At 37.4% G+C, this 6,059-nt stretch overlaps 1 protein-coding gene across 3 annotated transcripts in view; it reads left to right on the top strand.

Annotated features, from left to right (window-relative positions):
- Positions 1-3,278: 3,278 nt before the first annotated feature.
- Positions 3,279-6,059, top strand: part of EPB41L2 (erythrocyte membrane protein band 4.1-like 2) — a 131,536-nt gene continuing 128,755 nt past the window's right edge. For all 3 annotated transcript variants that reach the window (XM_009319044.1, XM_009319043.1, XM_009319041.1), the window contains exon 1: positions 3,279-3,352. The gene's annotated coding sequence lies outside the window, so the exon portion shown is untranslated. The remainder of the gene's footprint in view (positions 3,353-6,059) is intronic.

Raw genomic sequence — 6,059 nt, 5'->3', positions numbered from 1 at the left:
CCCGCATCTGCTGCGCTTTTGGGTCTTCCAACTTCCTGGTCCGGGGCTGCGAGGCAAGGAGGAGAGGGGTATTTTTCCCCGAGAATCTGTCCTGATTTCTGTCGGTGACTCTCCCGCACCCGTCGTATGACTACTGCGCGAGGAGAGGAGACTTTTTTTTTTTTCCCCCCTCTTCCTAGAGCACCGCTCCTCATTCTAACTTCATGTGTTTGCATCTTGGGCTGTTTGTTCCAGCTGTAAGTGAGCAACTGCAGAAGAGTGAGCTAAATAGGACCCTGCACTGAAGCTGTTTATCAATAATTAGCTAGGGGGTTATCAAGGGGATCAACTTCCTCTATGAAGTTGAGGAAGCGTGTACATTCCTAATTTCCTTTCTCTTCAGGATTAGAGTAAAAATCAGTGTAGAATCCTACTGTGTGTTCTTTATCTGCTATTTAAAAAAAAAAGTCTGCCTTTCAAGACGTGATGACCTGGCTTCTGCGTGAACATTATGCACTGAGGTCTTTAAAAAAGTTGAGATGTTAGTTATAAATTTAAGTCCAAAGTTATTTTCTTATTACCGTCCTTTTGTAAGGCTTTGATTACAGTACTGTGAAGTCTGAATACTCTCAAAAGAGCTACTAATGCTGTGGTAACACTTTTAGTGCGGCATTTTTCCACAGGTGAAGATCCCACCGAGTTGAAGTTAATCCCTTTTCATGTTAATAGTATTGTGCGTGCATGTGTATGGCTAGAATGGACTTAAAGGAGGTTACTGTATGAATGATTGCTGATTAACATAAAGGGAGTTGGTTTGAGGATTTGTCATCTTAACGATTATGACTTCCAGAAACAGCTTCTGAAATAAATCACTGCCAGGGAGCAAGTAATAGCCAACTGGGGAGTAAACTTAGGTTAAGGTGCTTTGATACCAGTAACAACTAGCAAACAGTTCAATTAGGATGTTTTTTCTTCTTGTAAAGCTGTCTAAGACCCGTTTTTAATTAAAACCGTGTAATTTATAGCTTTGACATACAGTGCTTTGCCTAGCTTTACTGCCTCATTTTCCTGTCTGCTAGCATGGGTGCTTCCAGAGTGTTAGTGAAATGCAACAAGCATGTAGTTCTGGAAAACTTAGCCTTCAGCAAATTCTCATAAACTTGCGTATTTCCAGGCCTGGAGAGTGTGAAATGGCAAAGTACTATTTAACAGGAATTGTCTAAACAATAAAGCTGCATCCTTTGTCATGATATTTTTAAGTTTCAAACAGCAGGTAAATTCAGTCCCTAAGCGACAGAGCCAACTGGTTATAGAACAGACCCGGTTCAGAACCTGTTTTGTGGCATCCTGGGTTATGCAGGAGCGGCCCTGAAAGGGTATTCAGCCGAAACGTTCTGCTTCAGCTGCTACTCTCTTCCCTTCCAACAAGTTTCCATTTCTGCTTGCTATGCTGTTTTCTATCTGGTGTTAACCTCTATGGTGGGAAGTTGAGCTGTTTTCTCTTGCTTAAATTGCAGCGTTCTGCTGAGTTTGATTCCCTTTGGGCTTAGAATATGACCTTCCCTTCCGTGTTTCCAGAGGTTATGGATCTCAAAGTTTATATCAACAGTTTGTACCCATGGCAGATGAGCTTGCATTGTAACAATGCCATTTATAATGGTTTAGACAAGACTTTCAAAAATGTACATATTCTGTGTGCACAGAATTCTGTGTTGAAAGTGGGAGAGTTCAAACTTCTTAACAGCCAGGGCCACGTGGAAACAGACTTCCAGGCTTCGTTCCTTTGGAAATATGCTTTTTGTTACACTTCTAATTTGATAAGTCTCCAGCAACTGCAGTCAATTCATACTAAGTTTCTGATTTTATTACCACTTTTTGATAAAACTTAAAAAGTAGGAGCAAACAAAGGCAGCTCTCTGAAGCCGGTCTGACTTGTTGATGTCTGTTAATAGGGTTTCAGTGACAACACTGAATAGCTCTCATTTCGAGAGGGTAACCTGAAGAATAATTGTTACTTATTGTATTCAATATGATCTGAATCATTTAGTGAGTGTGGATTTAGGCAAAATAAGCACTTCTCGTGTGGCCAACTCCCAAGTCATACATTTAAGGGTGAAAAATGTGGGTCATAGGAAGAAAATGAGAAAGTGTTCTGGGAAGTACAGACATTTAAAGGAGGTACTGTGGGTTGTGATTAATAATAATTTGAACCTAAGTTCTTTTTAAGTTATTGTTCAAAAAATCAAACTAGATATATAAACAACATATAAAATATATGATAAGGTAATAAAATCTTTCTGTAGTTGGTGCTTAGGGGATTCCTTTTTGAATTCTGTGTTCACTTTTGGCATTAAACTTTAGAAAGTTGGTAGTAATAACCTGAAAGAATTTAAAAAGTTACAAGAACTGGGAAGCATGTTTCAGTACAAAAGATTGATCTATTTAAGGAGTAAAAAGGGAGGGAACAAAATAAAATGGTGATAGATGTACCTGTAATGTGGATAAGAGCTGATAATAGTGGCTATGAAAGGATTCAGTAGCAGGAAAAGGATCTAAATGGCTTACGTTTTTAATAGTTATGTCTGTAGTATGCAGCATTACTCTCATTATTGAAAGAGGACAAGTTTTCTACATTTTAGTTTACCGTGTGTAAGTTCCAGTAGGGTAAAAATGATTTTACCAAAGGTTGTAGTGTATAGTGTATCTGCCATTAGATATTTTTTTAAAGCAAGATTGAATGCTTTCCTGAGAAAGACGTACTAATTCAAATGGCGGTTTCATTCTGGAACTGATCTTAAGTTGGGGGGAGCAAGAACTGGGAAGGTGGGCTTTCTTCGTCATTGCAGGCAAAATTAACCCAAGACAAGCAGTGTTGGAAGACTGTTCATTGTATACTCACACAATGGCTGGACACAAGAAAGGGGATGGGAGCAAGAAAAGGGGATGTGGGAGTGTGTGATTGTGTTGTAGCCTGGGTTATACAAGGAGTCAAACTGCATCGTAAGGGGTTATTTCTGGCCTTCTAAATTGAAAGAAAAGACTCCTCTTGACTTTAAGAGCGTTGGATTTATAATAAACTGGCACACTTCTGTTTTTTAAAAAGAGATGAAATCAAAGTGCAAGTTAAATGATTGTGTATTTTTCCCTTCCTATTTGGAAGGGTGTTCACATTTTAAAAATATATTTCTCATTTAAGCACAATTCAATTTCACTTCTCTGGTTTTCTAATTCACTCGGTTGCCGGGATAATTTTTCGTGTAATTTGACTCCAAATTTAACTCTCTCTTATAGGTAAAGAAGATATTGTGCTGTTATCCAGTTGTCATAGTTGATTGCATTCTACTAATCTTCAAGAATTCTATTGGAGTTAGAGGTAACTTGTGACTTTTTTTTTTAGTATCAGAAATTTCGCTGTAGGAATTTACTAAATAGGTGAAGTTCTGTGTTCTGTTTCAACTTCTCAAATATTTTTGCTATTGATGTGATGAATTTACATGGTTTAAGTTGTCAGTTTTGTAATATTATACAGGAAAGAACATATTAATGATACAGTAAATATTTTGACTTTTAGCAAGTCTTAAATTCTTCATTAAAATTTTGTGATATAAACTCTTCTGTGAAGGTAATTTTACTAGTGACTTATTTCCTCCATAGACTTCACCTTGTCTTCGAGTACTTTGTAAAGATTTACAGACTAAGTGAAGGCCATATCAACAGAATATTGATTAATTACTATTGGGTAATCCAAAAATAGCCGTTCTGTTTGGCTAGTGAAATGAGAAAAGTATGTTCTGTGTATGGTGTGAGATTATAGACTTGCATGTAATGCAAGTGGGACAGCTCAGCAAGAATACGTGCTTGTTTATTTTAACAGACTTGGGGGGGGGGGGAGTTTGTTTTGTTTCCGTTGCAGTAGTGTCTGATGTTTTAGTGGCACTCTGCAATCCCTGCATTACAGCAGCTCTGTAAGTGCTGCTGCTACCTGATCAGCAAGCTGTATAGGCATTGCTGACAAAAATGCCGAATAGCATTCTCTAATTTCAGTTTACAGTTCATGGCTTGGTTTCTCCGTTTTATATTCTTTATGTAGTTCCTTACATCTGACATACTACCTTGAAAGTAGAAACAATCAGAAGCATCTATGGACTTCATATGTAAAACTTCAAACCCCAACAAAACAAAACTCAAATCCTGTTTCCCTTCTGATTTCCCTTCAAATAGTTCTATTCACCTTCTTCCCTTCTACGCTCCTGTACCCTGTTTTTTTTCCTAGTTCTGGAGAAAAGCTGGGGCTGGATTCTTCCTCATTCTTACGAGAGTAGAGGACTCAATTATAGGTAATGTTTATGAGGTCTCATAAAGGAGAATTTCAGATGCCTACCATTTGCTCTGCACATCACAACGTCCTTTGGTGGTGGCATGATGTTTTGTGACTGGACTCCAGTATGAGATGCTTTGAAGGCCTGACTTCTGTTAAGATGGCCTCTTGTATAAATACTGATTGGCTGGCTCTGAGTATTCTCAGAAGCAGGTAGTAGTGTTTTGCTGTGGTTTTATTTTTGGTTGGGTTTTTTTCTAGTGGAGATAAGGTACTACTGCCATTTGTCTGTGTAGTGCTTTTATTAATAGTAGCTTGGCTCTTCAGAGACTTTGTGAAGGAGCATTGCAGGAGGATCCTCTCTTTAAAACCGGAGACTACTTTGTCAGTGTCTAGGGGCTTAACTGAGTGTTTTACTTGAAGTTATATCTACCATGGTGCTCATATTCGTCTGTGTCTTGGTTTCTCTTCCCTGGATTTTTTTTCTGAAGGGTGTGATGTGGCCTGTCTTTTAACTTACCTTGCTGTTACTAAGTGATGCAGCCTGTGTGGTCTGTAGGGTCATTGTTAGAAGACTTTGGCATTGAATAGTAAAATAGGGTTAGCTGAGGACAGTTTAAAGGGAACCATGGATTGCCTTCGTGCTCTAGGTTTGAATCTTCCCTTTTGCTTCTAACATTGTCTGTGTGGTTTTCTGTTTGCAAAGCACTAGTTCTGGAGAAATGTTCTGTAGGAAAAGATGTTCAGTTACCAGAAAATAAAAATAGACTCTAAAAAAGAAGTGTGGACTCTCTGAAAGATCGGTTTCGTCTTAAATTGCTTGCACTGATGACAAAGCAGAGTTTAACCAAATATTTATTGTTGAAATGACTCTGTAATTAGTAGTGTTGTACAGCTAAATGTAACACCAGATTTTACTGTAAATTACTGCTATCCCATTACTGTGGCTTGAGAAGTATAGACTATAACCGTGGTATTCTTTTTAGTGGCCTGGATAAGAATTTGACTACAACATTTTAAGAACATAGTTTTTGTATTTTTAATAACATTCTTCAGTATGTATTTAAAATGCATGATGTGATCTCTTGCCACAATGGAAAATTAGAACAGCTTTTTCTAATTTGAACTACTCAGTTATCTTGTGTATGGGATTTAAAATATATATTCTTATTGCAACCTTTTGAATTGGTAATAGGCAGACTTTTAAATTCTGATTGACTCAGCATGTATCCTACTTCTTCTGAAAATCAAACCAAAATTAAAATCTGACGATAAAAATGTGCACTTGGGTTTCATATTTGTTGAAACATTTTTATTGCTTCCAGTTACTCACAAAAGCAAGGATTCATTAATAAAATATTTTAGAATATATTGAATATGTCCTGCAAACTCCTTTGAGTTTGAACATTTCAATTTTGGATCTGAAAGTTCTTGTTCAATTTCCAAATACAGTGTTTTGTACTTTGTAGACACTATTTGTAAATGAACTATTTGCTATTTCCTCAGTTGAAAGAAGGTCTTTGATCCCCTGTTTGGCTTCCTCCTTTTGAAGTTGTACTTAAATAATACTGTAACTGCTGTTGTTCCATCATCAATTAATTAAAGAAATGTGGCAAAATAGTAAGCCTGTATATCATTGATCTCTTCGAAGACTGGATCCTTTTTCTTGTATGGCTTTTTGGATATGTTGAATATTGCATTATTGGACCATGAATCTGAAGGAAATCCAATGTCTGGAGGAAAAGGGGGGGGGGGGAACTCA

The sequence above is a fragment of the Pygoscelis adeliae genome, unplaced genomic scaffold (genome assembly GCF_000699105.1).
Source record: "Pygoscelis adeliae isolate BGI_AS28 unplaced genomic scaffold, ASM69910v1 Scaffold172, whole genome shotgun sequence".
NCBI classification, from domain to species: domain Eukaryota; kingdom Metazoa; phylum Chordata; class Aves; order Sphenisciformes; family Spheniscidae; genus Pygoscelis; species Pygoscelis adeliae.
Note: the sequence above shows the minus strand (reverse complement) of the source record. Positions and strands in the feature narration are given on the sequence as shown.